Raw genomic sequence first — 12,131 nt, forward strand, 5'->3', positions numbered from 1 at the left:
AAATCGTCTTTCAATGAAATTGGGGGCTTTCAAGCATTCTTGATGAAAAGACCAGAGCTGAAAAGAAAATTTGACTTTCAAACACAAGAATGAAGAGAAGCATGAAAAGGTAAACAGCAAAGAAGGGTCATAAGAGACTTGCTGAAGTTGAACTGTTTACATTCCTACATGGAAAGACAATATTTGTGATTCTTGAAACTTTTCAGTATCTGGGTAGTTGGTGGGATTACACACACACACAGACACACACGCATGCACACACACAGCACAGAGTGAATTGAACAGGATGGGATCATATCTTTAAAAAAATGAAATTAAGCAGTGAGAGAGAAATATATTGGGAGGAGAAAGGGAGAAATGGAATGGGGCAATTTATCTCTCATAAAAGAGGCAAGCAAAAGACTTATTAGTGGAGGGGAAAAGAGGGGAGGTGAGAGAAAAACATGAAGCTTACTGTCATCAATTCAACTAAAGGAAGGAATAAAATGCACACTCATTTTGGATCAAAACCTATCTTACAATACAGGAAAGTGGGGGAGAAGGTGATAAGCAGGGTGGGGGGGATGATGGAAAGGAGGACAGTGGGAGGAGGGAGCAATTTGAAGTCAAAACCCTTGGGGAGGGACAGGATCCAAAGACAGAACAGAAGCAATGAGGGCCAGGATAGGATGGAGGGAAATATAGTTAGTCTTACACAACATGACTACTATGGAAGTCATTTGTAAAACTGCACAGATATAGTCTATATTGAATTGCTTGCTTCCCAAGGAGAATGAGATGTTGGAAAAGAGAAGTTGGAAATCAAAGGTTCAGGAACAACTGTCGAGTATTGTTCTTACTACTAGGAAATAAGAAATACAGGTAATGGGTATAGAAAGTTATCTTGCCCTACAGGTCAAAAGAGAAGATGGGGAAAGGGAAGGGAGGGATGTTAGAAGAGAGGACAGATTGGTGATAGGGGCAATTAGAATGCTCAGCGTTTTGGGTTGGGGGGAGTGGAGAAATGGGGAGAAAATTTGGAACCCAAAATTTTGTGAAAATGAATTTTAAAAGTTAAATAAATAAATTTAAGAAAAATAAATAAAGAAATAAAAGAAAACAATTTAATAAAAATTAGATTTGAGAAAGTAGAAGCTAATGACTATGAGACATCAGGAATTAGTCAAACAGAATCAAAAGAATGAAAAGATGGAAGAAAATGTAAAATATCAAGTTGGAAAAATAATTGTCCTGGAAAACAGATCCAGTAGAGAAAATCTAAGAATTATTGAACTACCAGAAAGCCATGATGAAAAAACAGCCTGGACAATATCTTCAAAAATCATCAAGGAGACTTCCCAGAAGTCCTAGATCCAGAGGGCAAAATAGTCATCAGGGAATCCACCATTCACCTCCTGAAAAGGGATCTCAAACTAAAAAAACCAAGGAATATTGTTGCCATATTCCAGAACTATCCAATGAAGGAGAAAATACTACAGTCAGCCAGAAAGAAACCATTCAAATATTGAGAATCTATAGTCAGATTCACACAGGACCTTGCAGCTTCTACATTAAAAAATCGAAGGAATTTGAATATGATATTCTGTACAGCAAAGGAGCTACCTTACAGCTGCTACAACCAAGACTACAACCATGGACCAATTACCCAGCAAAGGTAAGCATAATATTTCAGGCAAGGAAATGGACATTCAATGAAATAAGGGATTTCTTCACTGTCCTGATGAAAAGGCCAGTACTCAATAGAAAATCCTGTCTTCAAACACAAGTCTCAAGAGAGGCACAAAAAAGTAAACAGGGAAAAAATTGTTATTTAATATGTGCATACTGTTTACATCCCTATAAGTGAAGATGATACTTGTTAATCTTGAGAATTGTATATTTATCATGATAAACAAAAAAGGATATACATAGTTAGAGGGAGGAGGTATAAAGTAAATGATGTGATGATAAAAATGTGATTTAAGGATGCAAAGGGTCTGTAATAGGAGATGTGAAAAGGAGGAGACAGAAAATGGTAAATTACGTCATAGGAAGAAGCACAAAATTATATTACAGTAGAGGGAAAGAGGGGAGGGAGATGAGAATTGTTTGATATTTACTCTTGCTGATTTGGTCCAAGGAGGGAACAACAAAGCCAATTAAGTAAAGAAATCTAACTAGCTCTATAGGCTGTAAGGGGGAAGTGGGAAAGAAAAGGGAGTGGATGCTAAAACAGAGGGAAGAAGTAGTAAGGGTAAAGGAGAATAAAAGGAAGGAGAAGTGAAAGAAGGGAGGGAAGACTGAGGATGTAGTGGTCAAAAATTAAAACTCTATTTTGGAGGGGAAGGGATAAGGGAGAACTAAAAGCATAAGCAAGGGAAAAGGGGATGGAGGGAAAGACAAAGACAGTAATCATAACTGTGAATGTAAATGGGAGGAACTCTCCCATAAAAATGAATTTGGATAGCAGAATGGATTAAAAACCATAATCCAACAATATGTTGTTTACAAGAAACACATTTTAAATGGGGGGGATACACACAGGGTAAAGGTAAAAAGTTGGAGCAGAATATATTTTGCTTCAGTTGATGTAAAAAAAAGCAGGGGTAGCAATCTTAGTCTCAGATAAAGACAAAGTAGAAATAGATCTAATCAAAAGAGATAAGGAAGGAAACTACTAAAACACACCACAGAGAGGCTTCCTCCTCCCCTGGCATTACTCCCCTGCAGCCTCACCCTTTCAGAAGCCCTCCACATGAACAGAGCCTCCCTAACTGAGCAGATCTTTAGCTTTGCCCCTCATCCCTTGAGAATGTAGTTCTGTGCCAAGTTCATCTCTATCCCTGCCCTTGTGAGGAACAGCTCTCAGCTGCTGAGTAGACTCTTATCAGCAATGGTGCTAAAATGGCTAGAGGTTCAGACAGATGAGAACCTCAATATTTTGGCAGCATCAGGTCCCTTGACCTCACTTGTCCAGAGATGTTGATTCCAAACTAGAGCCTTCTCAAGGAATATTGACACAGCAGCTAAGTTAATTGAACCTGGGGCTGCCACTGTAGGGGTTGATTGATTCAGGAGCTGGTACTAGGACTGTGTTTGGAAGTCTCTTAAGTGGTTATGCCAGGAACCCCTCCTTGAAAGAACAGCTTTTCTCCTATACCATCCTGGACTTCACCCTGTCTGAGGCCATGAGGATCTTTTACATGATGGTGGCCTTCCTCATCCTCTTCACCATGTGATGGAGTCATTTCTATCCCCCAGCTTTCTGAATGTTTCTCCTCATCCTCCTGGTCCTTCTTTGTCTCTTACAGCCTGTGAATATCTCTCCCTCCATCTTGGCAGGTGGCCTTGGGAAAAGCCACAGGCTCAGCGTTTGATGGAGGGAAGACAAATAAATACTATATTAATAAGTTGTTTTTAAAAAAAGGCAGTGTAGACAATAAAGCAATATAATTGCTAAACATATATGTTCCAAGTGGCATAGCATCTAAATTCTTAGAGGAGAAGTTAAGAGAGTTACAGGAAGAAATATAAAGCAAGACTATACGAAGTTGCTGTATTCTTTTTGCTAATATCTTGTTTAACATTTTTGCATCTATCTTCATTAGAGAAATTGGTCTATAATTTTCTTTCTCTATTTTATCTCTATACTGAGGAGGACCTGAACCTCCCTCTCCATGAACTTGATTAATCTAACCTCAAAATAAACAAAAAAGAAGTTAAGGGGGTGAGCAAAACTCTGAATAAGGCAGATATGATAGATCTCTGGAGAAAACTGAATGGGGAATGAACAGAATATACATTTTTCTCAGTGGCACATGGCATATATACAAAAATTGACCACATACTAGTGCATAAAAACCTCACAATCCAGAGCAGAAAGGTAGAGATGGTGAATGCATCCTTCTCAGAGCATAATTCAATAATAATGGTATGTAATAAAAAGTCATCGAAAGACAGACCAAAAATTAGTTGTAAAATAAATAATTTAATCCTAAGGAACTAAGCAGTTAAATAACAAATCATAGAAACAATCAACAACTTCATTCAAGAGAACGAAAATAATGAGACAACCTACTAAATCTTGTGGGATACTACAAAAGCACTTCTTAGACGAAGTTTTATATCTTTGAATGCTGACATGAACAAAATAGAGAAAGAGGAGAACAATGAATTGGTCATGCAGCTGAAAAAGTTCAAATAAGAACAAATTGAAAATCCTCAAGTAAATACCAAATTGGAAATACTGACAACCAAATGCAACATTAATAAAATTGAAATTAAGAAAACTATTGAACTAATCAATCTAAGAGTTGACTTTACAAAATAATCAATAAAACTGATAAACCTTTAGTAAATTTAATTTTAAAAAAAGAAGAAAACCAAAATACCAATATCAAAAACGAACAGGGTCAACTCACCTCCAGTGAGGAGGAAATTAAAAACAATAATTAGAAATTACTTTGTCCAACTGTATGCCCATAAATTTGACAATCTAAATGAAATGCATGATTATTTTAAAATATATAAATTGCCCAGATTAACAGAAGAAGAAGTTGAATACTTAAACAACCCCATCTCAGAAAAAGAAATTGAACAAGCCATCACTGGGCTCCCTAGGAAAAAATTGCCAGGGCTGGATTGATTTACAAGTGAATTCTATCAAACATTTAAAGAACAATTATTTCCAAGACTATATAGACTATTTGGGAAAATTAGTGAAGGAGTCCTCCCAAATTCTTTTTATCATACAAATATGGTTTTCATACCTAAACCAGGAAGAGCCAAAACAGAGGAAAAAAAAATTATTGACCAATTTCCCTAATGAATATAGATGCAAAAATTTTAAATAAGATGTTGGATAAAGAATACAGCATCTTATCATGAGAATAATACATTTTGTTCAGGTAGAATTTTTACCAAGAATGCAGAATTGGTTCCATATTTGGTAAACTATTAGCATTATAGATTATATCAACAACAAACCTAACAGAAACCACATGATTATCTTAATAGATGCAGAAAAAGTTTTTGACAAAATGTTACAGCCATTTCTATTGAAAATACTGGAGAGTATAGGAATAAATTTAACATATTTTTCATAAATTAATAAGTAGTATCTACCTAAAACCTTCAGCAAGAATTATGTCAGTGGGGATACGCTACATTCAGTTCCAATAAGATTGGGGGTGAAAGAAGGATGCCCATTATCACCACTACTATTCAATATGGTGCTAGAAATGTTAGCTGTAGCAATAAGAGAAAAAAAAATAAATTGAAGGAACGAGAATAGGTAAAGAAGAAACTAAGTTATCACTCTTTGTAGATGATATGATGATATACTTAGAGAATCCCAGAGATTCAAGTAAAAAACTCCTTGAAATAATAAACAACTTTGGTAAAGCTGTAGGTTACAAAATAAACCCACATAAATCACCTGCTGTTCTATATATTATTAACAAAGTCCAACAGCAAAAGATAGAAAGAGAAATTCCATTTAAAGCTAAGGCAGACACTACAAAATATTTGGGAGTCTACTTGGCAAAACAAACCCAGGAACTATGTAAACACAATTACAAAACATTTTGCACATATAAAGACAGATCTAAGTAAGTGGAAAAACATCACTTGCTCATGGGTAGGCTGAGCCAATATAATAAAAATGACAATTCTACCTAAATTAATTTACTCATTCCGTGTAATACTAATCAAATTATCAGATAATTGCTTTCTAGAACTATAAAAATAATATAATATTCATCTGGAAGAACAAAAGGTCCAAAATATCAAGGGAACTAATGAAAAGAAATGCTAGGGAAGGTGGTACAGCTCTACTAAATCTCAAATTGTATCATAAAGCAGCAATTATCAAAGCCACTTGGTACTGGCTAAAAAATAGAGGGGTAGACCAGTGGAAGAGGTTAGGTACTCAAGACAATGAATATACCAACATACTGTTTGAAAAACCCAAGGACAACAGCTTCTGGGATAAGGACTCACTGTTCGACAAAAACATTGCTGAGAAAACTAGATATCAGTGTGGCGAAAACTGGGCATAGACCAATGCCTGACACCATACACAAGAATAAAGTCCAAATGATTACATGATCTAGGTATAAAGACTGATACTATAAACAAACTAGTGGAGCATGGAACAGTGTATTTATCAGATTTATGGAGAATGGAGATTTCTTTGACTAAACAAGAGATAGATAACATTATGAAGTGCAAAATGGACAATTTTCATTACCTTAAATTGAAAAATTTTTGCACAAACAAAACCAACACAACCAAAATTAGGAGAGAAGCAGAAAACTGGGAAAGAATGTTTTGCAATTAGTGTCTGTGATAAAGCCTCATTTCTAAAATACATAGAGAACTGGATCAAATGTACAAGAATACAAATCATTCTGCAATTGATAAATGGTCAAATTATATGAGCAGGCAGTTTTTAGAGGAAGAAATTACAGCTGTCAATAGCCATATGAGAAAATGTTCTAAATCACTATTGATTAGAGAGATCCAAATCAAAACAACTCTGAGATACCACATCACACCTATCAGATTGGCTAACACGACAAAACAGGAAGATGATAAATGTTGGAGAAGATGTGGAAGAGTTGGAACACTAACTCATTGTTGGTGGAGCTGTGACCTGATTCAACCATTCTGGAGAACAATTTGGAACTATGCCCAAAGGGCTCCAAAATGAGTTTTTAAGTTCTGACTCTATGCCAGACACTGTGCTAAGCAATAGGGGTAGGAAGAAAGGTGAAACAATCCCTGTCCCTAAGGACTTCTGATCTAATCAAGGAGATATTCAAACTACTGCCTACTAACAAGATATATAGAAAAGATAAAGTGCTGATAATCTCAGGGAAATAACTAAAAATCAATTCAGTTTTAAAAGTAATAGAAAAACATACTGAAAAACTATAGGTGAAAGGAAAAAGACAGAATGAAATAAAAGGCAGGAACAGAAAAGGAATGGAAGAGGAAAAGAAAGTCTAGACAACTAATTAGGACATCTGGCTTCTAGTCTTGTTCTGACATTATCTTATCCTTTTCCTTAAGGCAAGTAACTTAACCTATCTGACTCTCTGGTACCATATTTATAATATAAAGGGAGTTGAATTCAGAATCTAAGGTCATGTCTAGATCTAAAATTCTGTAATTTGAAGAGGAAGGAGAAACAAGCACTTATTAAGTACCTACTATGTGTCAGACACTGTACTATGTGATTCATAAACATTGTCTCATGTGATTTATGAGTCTACAACCCACTAAAATAATTATGACTATTAGATCAGTCATTCACACACAATGTCTTAAAAATTCCATAATCTAACGAACATGTCTGACACGTACCTAACAATGTAATTATAATTGTTTTTATAAGAATGACATGCATAATTGTGCCTTTGGTGGGAACTGGCTTGGTGTAAAATGACAAGCAAATGGACTGTTCTATTTGTAACAGAATACAGGTGAGCTTTAAATTTCTCTAGGCTGAACTAGCAACATTAGTCCTTTGAATGACCTACATTTTTAATTTGGCATGAAACCATTTCAAGCTAGGTAGTGAAACTAATGAGGCTGCCACAACTGTGCAAAGCAATAATCAACAGCTATTTTATTGTTGGAGAGTGCATTAAGTCCATGCATGAGGTGAACTAAGACAGACTTGCTTGTTTCAGAAAGAAGGGTGACGTGTGTTCATACTGTGTTTCTGAGAATGCATAAGCATTCTAAGTATGTGCAGTGCCTGGAGGAAGTCCAGAATCATTAGTTATTTTCAAAGAAATGTGAAGCACTGAGAATTGCTCAGTGTAATGGATGCAGAGACAGTTTTAGGGTTTCTTGAAGAGCTTCTTCAAATAGAGAGGAAACAATGGCTCTTCGTGAGGAAACTAACGATGGCAAAAGACATAAAAATTGAACATTTTCAGCCAGCAGTTGGCAAGTAACATTTACACACATAATCTAAGCATGGGAAAAATAACAACAAAAAGTATCATTTGTCATATTCAGGGGTCTTTTTTTCCTAAATCAATTATGATCAACGATAGTAAATACCTATTAGCATAATACATTTGGCAGCTGGAAGGGAACTCAGACTTACTCAAGTGATGTGGCATGTCAGTGAAAATTCCTGAACTTCATATTAATGACTTATTGTAACATATTTTCCAGATTATGAATTAATCTTTTTAAATATTGTTATTTTAAATCATAAATGTGGCTTTATGATGGGGAAATTCCTTAATAGTAGATATTAAAGCACAGGCTAAGCTAGGAAATCTCTAGAAAATTGTATGCCCATAAGTTAAAATAATACTAATTTCCTTTAAAAAATAAAGGCAATAATACTACTGATTCGCTACTAATATAGTAATTTTTTTTTAAAAGGAAGAGGTGTGAGTTTGGCTACAAGGGCAAGCCATGTATTTAAAGATCCTCAAAGGAAATGAATTCAAAATGCTACCAAAGTAGCCACAAAAGGCATGTCACAAGGATGCCTTCTATTCTCTCAGTATCTCGTTATCAGATTAGGTTGTGTTTAAATGATGCTCCAAAAAGAAAGATTTGAAAAATAAATGATCAAAAAAGATAATACATGATAAGGTAACAATGATCACAGAATTAGTCATTTAAAACCCTCAACATCCTGCCTTTTCAGTCATTGTTATCTTTCATACGTTTTGTGGCAAAACCAAATAAGGCTTCCTGATATTATTCACACAATAGTACATTTCCCCATTGTCCTACCTTTGAACAGGTTATCTATTCCCTATGCTGAGAATGCACTCCATCCATCTCTTACAATCTACACTTTTCTTCAGAGTTCAGCTTAAACATCATTTCCTCCCTAAGGCCCTTCCTAATCCCCACCTACTTCTAGTATCCCCCCACTAAATAACACTGTGGATTTACTTGGTTTATACTTTGCATATTTCGTGTATATATCATATCCCCTGATAGACTATAATTATTTTATAGTTATAGGACTGGAACAACTTTTGTTGCTTCACTTATATCTTTTTTTATTCCCAGTATTTACCCTAGTGTCTGGCACAAAATAAGCATTTTTAATAAATGCTCATTGATTGATTGATTGCAGAGCTCGAATAAATTTTTATGGATGAGCAAGAATGAATTTAGGTCCAAGGATGGCTCCTTGGAGAAAAATCACAAACCCTCAAATGGATCCCAAATTCTTACTCCCTTTGGTAGATAGTGACCAAAGAAGAACTATTTTTTGGTGTTTGAAAGGTCCTTTTCCCGTATAAAAAAGCAAAATACTTTCATGCTTAAAATGCTTTGGACCTTGGAGCACTTGCTTAAGAAAAGGGATGGCTTTTCTAACCCCTACAACTGCACTTTGCAGATAGCTATGAATAACTGACAATAGATGATCATTTACTGTGCAACGAAGGCTAGGAATGTTTTTATACTTCATTGTGTCTTTAGGTCACCTTATTCTATTATTTCTAGTCATTGCACTCATTTCCTGAGCCGGGACTAGGAGTTCAGAAAGCCATGATTGTGGCTGTAGTTATTAGAGACTAATCTTGGAAATTTCATCAAAGCTCACACCCTGCAAGCATAGAACAAGAGCCATAGGAGGCAACCTTACCCCTCTATACAGCATCTTTCAGAGGCCCCATTGCCAACATAGGCTCCATTTATACATTTGTCTTGGCACAAACTCAATCATTTTCTCAACTTTTTATGATATACTTATCAAACTCACATTCATGCTAATCATTCCCAATTTCTACAAACATTCCTTATAAAACAGCTTGTTGTCTTTTACTACAAATGTTAACTCTCAGCTTAAATCCCCTCCACCAATCTTTATCCACTCACTTGACTATCACAGCCTTGAGTGATACATCCCAATACCCTTAAATGGGCACAAAGACTCTAAAGCATTCTGCTTCCTGTATTCCAGAGACAATTCCCTCCTTTCTCACCTCCTTCTTCTGAAACATGGAGATGGGGGAAGGAAATGGGAAGGCAGAACTGAAATGGGAGTAGTATTAATCCTATTGTATAACTGAGGAATTGAGGCTCTGACTGGTTTAATTTTTTGTTTGATGTTAATGAACTAGTATCAGAGCTGGGGCTTAAACCCTTCTCTTGTGCCTTTAAGACAAGTGATTTTTTTAATGCACACTTTTCATTGAAAATTGGTTCAGTAACTGATGAATTTTATAACTCATATGTCAAGAACTGACCTATTTAATAAGCTACAGAATGAAATAGTATATCATATTTTAAGGTCCGTCTTCATTGCAGGGATTGAGGGGCAGAGTACATTTGGGAGGGAGCAGGAAGAATATGAGAAAGTATTTGGTCAAGCTACTTAAAACATAAATATTGATGTCCACTTAAAGCAGGGAACAGGTTCATGAGGTCATCTCAGTGCCTACCCTGAGCAGCTTCAAAAGATTAATTTATCTTTGTATTACCCCTACATACTATGTTCCAGCATCTTTTGCAATAATGGAATATATAACACCAAGGTCATTTATGAGTTATAAACATAGAATTTCATTTTAGACCTAAAAGTCTATTCTTCTCTTTTATAGGTAAGAAAACTAAGACCCAAACATGTGAGATAATTTGGTCAAGGTCATATGACTAGGAATTAACAGAATGGGAACTTTCAAGTTAACCTGGTAAAGAGGAAAAGTGATAAGACAGATGTGGAGTCAGAGACCCTGGATTTGAAGCCTGGCTCACATATGTGACCTTGGCATATTATTTAATCCTTCTGAGTCTCAGTTTCTTCATGTATAAAATGAAAGCATTAAGTGGTTTCTAGCACCCTTTTGAGGCTTAAATCCATGATCTTCTAACTCAAACAAGGATCTGACTCTTGATCCAATTCTCATTACATATCTGGTGGCCCAGTGGATATAGCACTGGACCTGGTGCCAAGAAGACCTCCATTCACATTTGGCCTCAAATACTTACTAGCTTTGTGATCTCCAGCAAGTCACTTACCCTCTATTTGCCTCAGTTTCCTCAACTTTAAAAACGGTAAAATAATAACACCTGCTTCATGGGGTTGTTGTAAGGATCAAATGAGAAAATTTTGGTAAAAAGTACTTAGTACAGTACCTAGAACTTAAAAGGTATTATGGGGGCGGAGCCAAGATGGCAGAGTAGAAACACACAAATAAGCTAGCTCTGAACCCACAGCCCATGAAATGTCTGTAGTAAAGAGCCGCCAATAAATTCGGGAGCAGGAGAAGCCACATAATAGTGGAGAGGATAAGATTTCTGTTCCAGAAGGACCTGCAAACCTCTCACAAAAGGTCCGTCGCGCTGTGGATGCAAAGCCCAGCCCAGCCCTGCCCCGGCCCTGGCACCGAGAGGAACAGATCCAAGCAGACTTCAGGGATGGGATCTCCAGCAGCCGCGTGGGTCCCTCCACCCACAGGTGACGGGGGTAGGTGAGAAGGTCTCTTTGGTGGGTCAAGAGGCGAGTGGGGTGCCCCCATGCTCAGGCCCCCTCAGAAGGCAACAGCGGAGGCGGGAGCAGACAGGGGCTCCCCAAGCAGGCAGGAGCTCGGATCCATTGTTGAAGGTCTCTGCATAAACCCCCTGAGGGAAATGAGCCCGTGAGGCAGCCCTGCCCCCACCTGAGAACCTGAACATAATCTCACACTGAATAGCAGCCCTGCTCCCGCCTAAAGCACTGAAGCTGGGAAGTAGCATTTGATTCTCAGACCCCAAGCGTGGGCTGGGAGGATCCGGAGGCGAGGTGGGTGTGAGGAGAATATTCAGAGCTCAAGTCACTGGCTGGGAAAATGCCCAGAAAAGGGAAAAAAAACAAGACTATTGAGGGTTACTTTCTTGGTGAGCAGGTTTCTCCTCCCCTCCCTTCTGATGAGGAAGAGCGGTGCTCACCCTCAGGGAAAGACACGGAAGTCAGTGCTTCTACATCCCAGCCCACTCAATGAGATCAGTTCTGGGAAAAGGTCATAAAGAGCCCAAACAATTTTCAAAATCATGTTAGAGAGGTGGAGGAAAAACTGGGAAGAGCAATAAAAGACTTGCAAGCAAAGTATGAACAACAAATCAGCACCCTGCTAAAGAAGACCCAAAAAAATGCGGAAGAAAATAACACCCTGAAAAAT

This window comes from Notamacropus eugenii, chromosome 3 (genome assembly GCF_028372415.1).
Source record: "Notamacropus eugenii isolate mMacEug1 chromosome 3, mMacEug1.pri_v2, whole genome shotgun sequence".
NCBI lineage: Eukaryota > Metazoa > Chordata > Mammalia > Diprotodontia > Macropodidae > Notamacropus > Notamacropus eugenii.